We start from the raw sequence: 12022 nt of genomic DNA, 5'->3' as shown, positions 1-12022 counted from the left end.
CAAAAACTGCCAGAATGATGCTGGCCTTAGAGGGAGAGTTTCAAAGACAAAGCACTATCTGAAACTGGCAAATAAAAAGAAAAGGTAAAATGGACAAAAGAATACAAACATTGGACAGTGGATGACTGGAGATATGGAGCGATGAATCTAAGTCTGAGGTGTTTGGATCAAGGAGGGGGGAATATGAGAGACACGGACCAAAGGAAAGGATGCTGGAAGAGTGCTTTCTGTCTTCTGTCAAGCAAGACAGAGGAAATTTAACAGTATGGGGCTGTTTCGGTCCTGGTAAGGTGAGAGATTTACACAGAGTGCAAGGAATAATGAACCAGAAAGGTTACTACTCTATTTTAATACATAATGCCATCCCCTGTGGTCAGCGCTTTATTGGTACAAATTTCATCATGCAGCAAAACAACGATCTAAAGCATACTTCCAAGCTATGCAAAATCTATTTGGAAAAGAAACAGGAAGCTAAAGTATTGCTTTTGATGGACAGGCAGGAACAATGGCTAGATCTGCCCGACAAGACATCACACCTCCAGGAAGAGCTACTAAAGGCATGGGTTGAAATTTCCCCTGAATATCATCACAGACTGACAGCTAGAATGCCAAAGGTCTGCAAAGATATAATTGTTGCCAGTGGAGGATCTTTTGGTGATGTAGAGCTTGATGCACAGAACAGTTATATGACATCAAAATGTTACGGCATTGTCAACATACTGACTCTCATTTCTGAGCAATTTGATGATACCTTAGTGAATAAAAGTATCACTTTCTATCTTAAAGGTGAAAAATTCTGGGTGATTCCAAACTTCTGAATGCTAGTGTATAATTCAATGAAATTGCTAGTATGATACATAATTATGGTAAAATAAAGAGCATGCCTGTGTTTGCAGAATTGCAAATGCTAGACACAAGTTAGTAGAAGTAATATCACAAATGAAAAGTTAAAAAACAAAATTAAATGCAAAAAAATTGGAGAGTTTGCTTATGAATCATCATGGAGATTTTTACCTTTTCTTTTAGTTAGAGCGGGGCGTGGTGGCGCAGTGGGTTGGACCGGGTCTCGCTCTTCAGTGGGTCTGCGGTTCAAGTCCCGCTTGGGGTGCCTTGCGGCGGACTGGCGTCCTGTCCTGGGTGTGTCCCCTCCCCCTCTGGCCTTCCGCCCTGTGTTGCCGGGTAGGCTCCGGTTCCCCGTCACCCTGTATGGGACGAGTGGTTCTGAAAATGCGTGTGTTTTGGTTAGGTGCTCTCTCTAAAGAAATACTAAGAACCTCAATGTTCACTGATGGATCATTAAGAAGATTGTTGGTACTTTGTGGGTTGGTGATCTCCTCTGAATATGGCCACAGATTTGTGGGACAAATTAAATGTGTATGTATTTGGGTTGGTCTGAATTACTCAATATCTCAAACTGAGCGGTTTTAAATAATGAGGATAGACTTATGCAATAAGGAGAAATTTTGAAAATAAAAGTATAAATGCTATTATCTGCTTAATTAATCAGTAGTCACTTTAAATCTATCTCAACAGCTGACATTTTCAACCTGCTTTGCTAGCAACACTTGGTTGAGGAAAATCAATGATTAGTATGTCATGTGTCTTTACAACTGCCTGGAGAAACAACGTACCTGATGTAGTGAACTGTACAAATCATTTGAAATCCTGCATGTGCCGATCCTTTCAAGTGCAAAAAGTCGAGAAAAATAAAGGCTGGGATAGCGCAGGCAGGTTCGTGAAAGGAATGTTTACGCCTTTTGTGTGTTGTGACGGGAAGAGAGGCAGTATGAAAGAGCTCGAGTTGAGACTTCGACTTCACCTGCTGCTCAGCAGACTATTGCAACCATTTAGAAGAGTATTCTGGAGAACCTCCTAGGGGTGCACAAGTAGGTAGTAAGGCACACATTAGACTTAACTGGGACTTACTGGCTACATTTTTGACATTACTTTTTGACTGATTGTAACGTCATTTACCTACACGTTTGACCGTTTTGCACAAGATCAGCTTCAGAAGGTCACCCTTAATTTAGAATAAGCAGTCTAAACAGGGGGCCATTGTTTTCGCCATTGCACCTCTGAGACAGTAAAACTCAAGTTTCATTTAGCTGATGCTTTTCTCCAAAGCAATTACAGTGTTAAGTTTACAATTAACAAGCTGACAAGTATTTACCCATGCAGCTGGGTAACCTTACTGGAGCAATTTAGGGTAAGTACCTTGCTCAAGAGTACTACAGCTGAAGGTGGGGATCAAACCTGCATAGCTCTAACCACTATGCTACCAGCTGTCCTCTTTTTCTTACCAGTAGTACTGCTAAAACAAAGAACCAATAATATGAGTGAAGGTGTTTGTGATTTTGTCACGCCGTAACCCCTAAACCTATTAAACTGATTTTAAAAATAAGACTTGTACTTTGATGTATTAAGAAAGTAAACACAGATGCTGCAGAAAATAGGTTCAATGCTGTCTGGGAATAAATTAACTCCTTGGTGGTTGTTGACATACCACAACCCTTTTAACATACCTATTAATACAAGAATAGCTGTTAACTTCTGAACTACTCTTGACCAAATGCTAAGAAGACTCAAAACAGCAGTAAACGGCAATCCTACCACCTTTCTCCTTTAACTCCCACATTCTCTGTAAATGTCATCTATAAAAAAGTTAAAGTACAACATCTACAAGCACAGCATTTCAGTCTGGGGACAAAGGTGGTCATGGGGCCCAAAGGTGGTGATGGAATAATGGCCTTATCGTTATAAAATACATATTTACATAGCAGACACTTTTCTCCAAAGCAACTTCCAATGAACTCTATGTAGTGTTATCAGCCCAGACACCTTATTCACCCAGGTGACTTACACTGCTAGATACACTACTTACACTGGGTCACTCATCCATACATCAGTAGAACACACACTTTCAGGGAACCTGAACAGCATGTCTTTGGAGTGTGGGAGGAAACCCACATTGACAACATGCAAACCCCACACAGACTGAGGAGGGATTGAACCCATGTCCTCTCCCACCATCCAGGTGCTGTGAGACAACATCACTACTCACTGTGCCACCATGCCACCTAAGGTTAGGGTTAGGGTCAGGGTTATTTAATCATCACAACAATTTCTTATGAGTATTTCATTGAACTACAGAAATATAAGCCAAAGCTAACAATAGCTAGGACAAAGACAAAGGTGAATTACATTTTTTTAAAAGGCTAAAACATGAAAACCAAAACATCATGAAAACCATGGAACAAAAGCAGAAATGTGAGAAAAAAAGAAACTAACAGTAAATTCAAAGAATAAGCAAAATCTTAAAACAATAAGGGGGTGCAGTGGCACAGCGGGTTTGGCTGATTCCTGCTCTTAGGTGGGTCTGGGGTTTGAGTCCTGCTTGCAGTGCCTTGCGATGGACTGGTGTCGCGTCCTGCATGTGTCCCCTCCCTCTGTTGCCGAGTTAGGCTCCGGCTCGCCCCGACCCTGCCTGGGACAAGCGGCTTCTGACAATGTGTGTGTTAAAACAATAATCATGCAAAGATTGTGTAAATCTGTCTTGTGATCTCTTGTGCCAGTTGGCTTTTAAAACTTATTTCCATAGCTGGTCATCAGGATGTGGGAGCAGGATATGTAAATAATTTCAGTGCTTCACAGAATCCAGCGCCAATACAGCCTGTGACAAGACCAGCTAACTGCCTACTATAATGATTATATATACATGGAACAGATTTTTAAGACCTCCTTTTTTTACATCTAAATCAACTTCAACAAAGCTGCAACTACCGTATGGTTGCAATTAGCTGTTCAGTTCAGTTAACCTGGATGCAGTAAATAAAGACTGAACCCTTAAGTGCTGGATAGTTGCATATTTGCTGAAGTCTGGCATGTCTGATACAGCAGCACACAAAGCCTCTCCAGCAGGACACAGCTGCAGTGTGACAAGCTTTTGGCCAATGCTGTGTGACGCTTGGATAAATCCTCCATCGACCACATGGCCTTCTTTATGAATACCAATCTCTTAGGACCAGATGCTGTGTATGTTACAACTCTCAAATAAGTATAAGAAGCAGCAAGTGCAGCATTATAGTAAACATAATGTTGGAACATAGTGTAGAAAAGGTTACTCAAGATCGATCCCAAGATGAACCCTTCTGATGTACACCGAGCTGAATAGTTTCACTGAAACCTGTATTGAATCCTTGTTCAACTGGTTACTTGTAAATAATGTAATGCTAGGAAGAATTTGGGAAAGCAATTAAAAAAGTCTTTTTACTTTCCATAAATCTGGGGCTCAGCCTTTTCTATATCTACATCTCTACTCCTAAACTGAGGAGAGAAACTTCCTCTACTTTACTCATGTTCAGAACGGATGCCGCTGGGCTGTTGCTAACATACCCACTGTTTATGTCATAGGTGTGTAGAGTGAATAATTTAAGCAATCTTCGCAGTACTGCAATAATGATATTTTTCAAACTGTAAAATTATACTTGAATGCACTGTGTATATTGAAAAATAAATTACAAAATAACTTACCTGACAAAAAATGTAATTCCCATCTCCTGTATTTTCCATGGCAAATTCCATCTAGATATTACTCCTGCCTGCTCACAGTGATCTTTGTACATTTTCTTGACACTGAGCATACAGAGGCAGGTAAGAATTTTACAGAGCTAGGGGCTATCATTTCACACTACAATAATTAATTTCCTTTGCTGATTTTTTTATTTTACATAGGGCATGGTGAGGAGATGTTTCTCCAAAAATAACGCTGACTTCGGCTTGCACTGCAAGGCCTTTTACTCTGTGCATTGGGTCACACAAAAGTGGTGTGGTCTAACACAGACATCATAGCACTGGCAAACATATCTGAAAAAAAAATGGTCCTTCCCTCCTCAGATTCAACAGATGCAATCAATGTACTTTATGAACAGTCAAAGTCATGGTTTCAGTTGTTTTTCAGGATTAATAACGATAACCTGAGCGTACAGAAAAATGCTTTTGACATCAACCCAATGGAGGTCCAAACATGTGCCCCTGTGCCACGAGCTCAGTGATCTCATTTGGACATTAGTCTGATCAATAGGCAGTGAAAGGGCCAGGTGATAAAAACCCAAATTCCCAGAGATGAACACAACTGACTGGCATGACATGGTTACTTTGAAGCATGTGCCAGCAGCACAGATTTGCCACCCCTAAATCTCAGGCTTGCTGGCCATGTCCAATGCATCCATGAAGGAACACCTCCCTTCAGCCCTGGCTAGTTCCGTTCATGTCCTCCAGTTGTAAACAGGCTTGTTTTGCATGCTGATTTGCTGAGAATGATGCAGCACAAGACTGGTTATGTTCTGATGGCCTTTCTTCCCCGAGCCGTACACAATGGCAAGAAAAAACATGGGGGAAAAATATTTCACAATATAGACACTGTTAGAGTACAGTATGTAATGAATGTAATCAAGCAAATAAGCAGCACTCTGCTTGGTGAGATATTTAATATAGTGCTCTTTAGCTAATCTAGTGTTATTCTAATTAATGGATTTTATACATTTTAAGAAGCTTTAAAGAAGACTGTTATGTAGGTATTAAAAGAAACTATATGCCTATTGTGACGCACTACCTGAGTGCAGAAAAGCTTTTTCTCAGTAACCATATAAACAGTTTTCATTGAAAATTATATATTTATGTGACTAAGTGATAAATATGCACTGCAGTTGCTGAGTCCTTTGTTTTCTGAGAACTATTGGACATCTGGTGCTGTGTAGTCCTGTATGCTGTGTAGCATAACACATTGAAGGATAGTACAAGAGACATGTTTGCACACTAAAACTACAAGAGATGTAAAAACAACACTAGGAGCACAATATAGCACAAAAGTACATGGAATTTGGCAAGACAAATTTGAAGTACCTTGTTTTGCTGCAGGCACACTGATATCACCTTATGATACACCACAGTTTAACCTCAGATTGGAACAAAGAACATAGTTAGTACATTTAATTAGAAAATGGAATTATGAATTCCATCACTCTTCAATGCTTTGAGCTCAAATCTATGCTAGTTTTCACTGTGTTTAGGCCTTGTTCTTGAAATTCATCCATTTGATCAATTTGTAATCACAAGCTCATTATTGAAGATCAAATTCATTTGATTTGCCAGCATATGAAATGAAATTAACTGCATATTTTCAACAGACATTTTGTGCAAAATTAAAAAGCATAATGGGAAATTACCCAGAAAAAAAACCAATCAGAACTTTACTTTTTAAGAAATCTACAGAAATTGTGCACACTCTTTTTTATCTACTATTTCCCTTCAAACAAATAAAAAGTCATCTTCATTAGAAGTAAATAAAAGTGTTTTTATCATTGTAATTCTTCACCTTCTGGTCTATTTAATATTCTCCAAAAGTAAAAGGTTGACATCTGATACAAAGAATGCATAATTACACAAAAACTGTGAAATTACATGTTGAGTGTAATTTTGAAGTATTAGTACCAGACAATGCTTTGTCTTTGTCTCAGCCTCATCTTGTTACCGACTGCTATTATACAAAATCCATCGAGACTAGATATGTTTAAATTGTATTGCTTGGAATACTATAAACTGCATGTTTGCCTTCTTCTTGCAAAGCCACAGGAAACAGAAAGGTTCTTTTACATCGCAGCACCCTATGAATGCAAAAATCCAGTTTTCAGATTTCACACATTGCAATTTTACTTCATGCCAATACTAAACACACTGGCAACAACAAGAGTGTGGTTTTCACTGTCACTGGCATCACGATTGTCATTCGCCCTTAGCAAATGTATGGAGCAAGTAATGAGAAGGTCTTCTTGTCCTGGCCAACCTATTCCAGTAATGGCACCACAATACAAGTCTAACACATCCAGCAGCACTTTGGGGTTTTTACAGCAAGCTACAGGGGATGACTGCCGCAATATTCTATCTGGTTTCAACTCTTAAATAATCAGGTAGTATTACACAAAAAAGCCTGCAACAATAGCCTCTGTATTCCAGACAATGATGAAGATTTAGGAACCTAAGCATTTCTTTTGAGATATGACAGGTCATAAAAGGCTGTTCTGCTAGGTAATAAGAACACAAGATTTATGCCTTATCTATGCATTACCAAAGGACTTCATATTCTTGTTTCATGCTTTAAGGGAATACTTGAGATTTCAAAGATGCAACAGAGTGGAGTTGAATGTGTGGAAACCACCATTAAATATGTTACCAACTACAAGAGTATAAAACAGGGCCTCTGTTCCCTGGAGAAATATGTGTAAAAAAAAAATAGTTGAGACATTAAAAGTGAATGTTTGCATTTATTGATACCTGAAAGTCTGTTACAGTAATTAGCCTTTTATTATTATTAGCTTAAAAGCTTCTATAGAAAAGGGACATTAAAGAATGGTCAGTAGGATCGTTGGCATGCATATAAAGATACTGAAGGCTTTTTCAGTTCTTATTTTATTGCAAAAAATCCAACAGATTTTTCCAATTAAAACAAATAATTAAATACCCACAGGATTCATAAATATTGGACATATTAAAAATTCAGAGCAACACATCAGACTGTTGTCAAGACCTGACAGCTTTCCAAAGGAAGGGTGCAGAGATTTCCTGTGATCCAATGCTCCAATGGCACATCGAGCCAAGTCGGCCTGCTGACGAGCGGAGTCACTGTGCCTGGCAGGCAGCGAGACGCACGCATGCTGGTGACTCCAAAACGATGGTAAGCACAAAGAAGGCTTAAGACAATGAGGCAATGTGTTGATGGTGGGAAGAACGAGCAAAAGTTCAGCTGACCTGTCCTTTCTTGTTGGAACTGGGGGTTGTCTAACATTTTCACACAATGCAGACGGCAAGTAACCACTTGATCAGCAAGGTTGTACTTCCAATAACACACAATCCCACAAATGGAAACTATACTGAAGTATCTTAAATGATTCTTCCCAGAAGAAAGACTTTTGATACTGAAACTGATTTGTGGTAAAGTGCTTGTTTATAAGGGGGCGCGGTGGCGTAGTGGGTTGGACCAGGTCCTGCTCTCCGGTGGGTCTAGGGTTTGAGTCCCACTTGGGGTGCCTTGCGACAGACTGGTGTCCTGTCCTGCGTGTGTCCCCTCCCCCTCCAGCCCTACACCCTATGTTGCCAGGTTAGGCTCTGGCTCCCTGCGACCCCAAATGGGACAAGCGGTTCAGAAAATATGTGTGTGCGTGTGTGTGTGTGTGCGCTTGTTTAAAATATAAATAAATTAGCTTCACACCAGGGGGTGTGTGGTGCAGCGGGTTTGACCAGGTCCTGCTCTTTGGTGGGTCTGGGGTTTGAGTCCTGGAGGGGTGCCTTGCGATGGACTGGCGTCCTGTCCTGGGTGTTTCCCCTCCCCCTCCAGCCCTACACCCTGCGTTGCTGGGTTAGGCTCCAGCTTGTCATGACCCTGCTTGGGACAAGCGGTTTCAGACAGTGTTTTTGTGTGCGTGTGTGTGTGTGTGGATTCACAACTTTGTAATTGTCCTTTACTCAAAATGGCTGGATGATCAGCCTCAAAGGTTTACTGGAAAAGGAAGGAATGTGACTTCCATTCACCTTTTTTTTGCCAAACGCATAGCACTATGTCTCACGTCATGCGAGCAGACACTTGTCTTTTATACCACGGTGCATTACCTCCCAATTGAAGGAATCAAGTAAGGATCCTTTGAGTGTGAAGTATAAATTAGTTTTTATGAACCAGTTTTGACACAACGAGAGTGTAAAGCCGTGCTAAAATTTACCTTTTCAGGTTTTACCGGGCAAAGGGAAAATGGAAAAAAGGAAGAGAAAAGAGAGCAGAAGACAATGTTACCGCTGATAAGAGACACGAAGTACATGGGTGATAACACACACCAGGCACCAGAACCGACATATCGGCTTGTAAATGTTAATAACACACCATGCCTGACTAACCAGCTGTCTCGTGGAACAAAAACAGCGAGCTGTTCAAATTACGGCGCTGGTAATTCTCATTGCTTCGCGATGGGAACGGAAGGCTTTCCAAAGAGCTCTTAGGACAGCGTGGCCCACATTTAGCTGGAACCAATTGCACCCACAGCCTGGCAGCTTTTCACTTGAGCGCTACTGAGATTCTGTAAAAACACACCTGACTGGCGCAGCCCCTTCCATCCCCTCCCTGGAGACCGGGTGCCACTTTGGTCTATTTTTATCAGCGCAGCACCGAGCCCCGTCTCGCTCGGCGTCCCCCTGCCAGAGTAGCTCTGGTTCCACCTGCCCCTCTCTCAGATTCCCACAGACGTTATTTTGCAGACATAAACTGTAGCAAGATAATCATATGGCTGATGCAGACTCTCAGCACACCTGTCAACTGACATTTTCCGGAATTTAAAGGAATGTGACACCTGTATTGAAAAAGGAGACATCCAGGAGAAAACGCAGCACCAAGGAAATGTAATCCCACCTCAGATAGCTGCAGTAATTAAACAAGGCCAGCTCCAAGTAACCTACCACTGTTGGTAACACTTCACAAAGCACTAGAGGATTTTTATCAGTTTCCCTCTCTCTTCGCTCCTTTCCTTGCCTCCCCTGTCAAACCATCAAGAATAATGTGCCCTTCTAATTCACATGATGGCCAGCTCTGCGGGAAGAAGGGGCGCCATCAACAAGCAAAGTATCAAACTGAGCCAATACAAATTGTCCCGCGGATGATTCAAGGGCTCTTTTGCGAGCGCGTTCGGCTGAAGCGATGGGTGAGCCGTGAATTTAGTCCTACTCTTTTTGTACCTCCCTGTTCTACTTGCCACTTTATCAGACACTTAGAGGGTGGTGGTAAGAGAGGGACAAGAGGTCACCGATGTTACCCAGAGAGCTCCATTCTGCCGGAGTCCAGGCCTGCCGAACACACTCGCAGCGCTCTGCTGTGTTCCGTATCCCTGACAAGGTCAGAGCAGCTGAGAACGAGCTGCTGGTAGGTTTCCCCCATTCCCCAGATTCCCCAGGGGAGGGAGGATATTTCCTGTTTGTTTTTAAGAGGACGGTGTTGCACAGCTGAAACCGGTCATTATCCGAAGGGAAAAAAATAGGTGTCTGGACCTTGATAGAAACTACAGTTTTATTAGAAAATTTCTCCCCTTGTTTGCCCAGCAGACACATTTAACTAAGACAGCCTTGACAGCTTTCAGACATACACATTTACTTACAGAAGCAACTGACAACGGAGGGGTGTGGTGGCGCATCGGGCTTGGTCGGGTACCGCTCTCTGGCTGGTCTGGAGTTCGAGTGCTGCTCGGGGTGCCTTGCAACGGACTGGTGTCCCATCCTGGGTGTGTCCCCTTGCACCCTGTGTTGCTGGGTTAGGCTCCGGTTCACCTTGGGACAAGCAGTCTCAGACTGCGGGTGTGTGTGTGTGTGTGTGTGTGTGTGTGTGTGTGTGTGTACGCAACCAACTTTGGTCAACCCTCACAGTCTTGCCTGAAATCTAGCACAACTTGCTGCCAAGCTAATTATAATTATTAATCAGTTAGAATGAAACATCAGCTAAGAGAAAGGCTTGTATCCTTTCTAACAAGTGCTGCTCTCATGCTTTTCTTTCAGAGAGCTGCTGTGGTCCTTAGCGCACAGGGCTCTTAGAGAGAAAGCGAAAACTAAAGTCACTTGGGTGTGCTGCTACTACTACGGCTACAAAACAAGGGAAACCCTTTGGCTGTAGAGTTGAAAGGTTTTTATGTGTGATCCAAACAAGTTATTTACATTACTTTAACTGTGTTTTCTTATTTTTCCCAGAGGAAGGAAAGCAGACAAGCGGCACAACACTACACATGCTTTTGGTGCAGGGAAAAAAGCCAACTGGCATCTTTAAAGTCTACTTTATTCTCTTTCTGTGACTCATGTCATCTGCTAGGAGCAACTGAGCCTCTCTACGCCTCAAGCAATGCTGGATTTCCAGCTTATTTCAATTACTAAAGACCAAAGAAATTCAAAGTATTACACAGTAATAACAATGTGTTGCATGTGATAGTGTACTTTGGAAAGTTGTACTATGCTATAATTATAAGCTAAACACAAATATACCGTTGGATATGTCTCAAAATGATATTTTCAGCTGATAAGGAAGAATTGTGGGTCATGATAACTGGCAAAATTGAACTGTAAATTGCAAAAAAATGTCTGTGGTGAAATGGCCCATTTTAAGAGGGCCCCCTAAGTGAGAGCTGATTTCTAATAAAGCTGCCTGGGTGTCCAAGATGTGCCTCCCGACTCGGGCTAATCTGAGAAATGCAGCGAGTCAAAGGAAACAGATCTGCAACTTTCGTTTCATGTGTAAATTTAGTGCAATCTAAACCTCTGAAGTTCTGAATCTGAAGGGACCCTCTCGGCCAGCGTCTGATGCGGCCGGTCTCCCATCAGTGCGACTCCTTTTCCACAAAAACCCTGAACTGGATTAGTTTTTTCTATTTTACTTGGGAGAAGGTTTCAGCTCAGAGGCACCAAAAGCAAACTTAGTAATGAAATTCTAAACTTTAAAGATATAAACAAGAGTGAGGACATAAAAGCAATCTGCAGAAATGAATACACATGTATGCATTATGTCTGGCAATGACTTAAAAGGAAGGGAGAGAGCAGCAGAAAATTATGTATGATGTGATATAGCAGGGATGGAAGCTTTTCTGCAAGTGGCATTCTGAACTAGTGGAACAAAGTAACGAGAGAAAATATTGAACCACCCACTTACTCGGAGGTGTAGTGTTTACTATGTACTCAGTGTATCAGAGTTAACTGTTAGATGGTGTACGAGGCCTTACACCTGTATTTTTCAAAAGAGGTAAATACATACTGTGAGTCTGACAGGGGTCCTCATGCCGGATGCTGAATTGCTTCAGTGAAACGTTTACAGCTATAAATGGATTCGTTTCGCAGCTATTTACAGCTATCAATGTAAAGTGCTAAATTCAGAATGTATGGAAAAAGTGTAAGTTAACCAACTGTATAATGCATCAATAAATCAATGACCATTTCTTTTATTTTGTTCCTCCGC

Source organism: Scleropages formosus, chromosome 11 (assembly GCF_900964775.1).
Source record: "Scleropages formosus chromosome 11, fSclFor1.1, whole genome shotgun sequence".
Lineage (NCBI taxonomy): Eukaryota > Metazoa > Chordata > Actinopteri > Osteoglossiformes > Osteoglossidae > Scleropages > Scleropages formosus.
The sequence above is the reverse complement of the archived record's forward strand: the minus strand, read 5'-3'. Positions refer to the sequence as shown.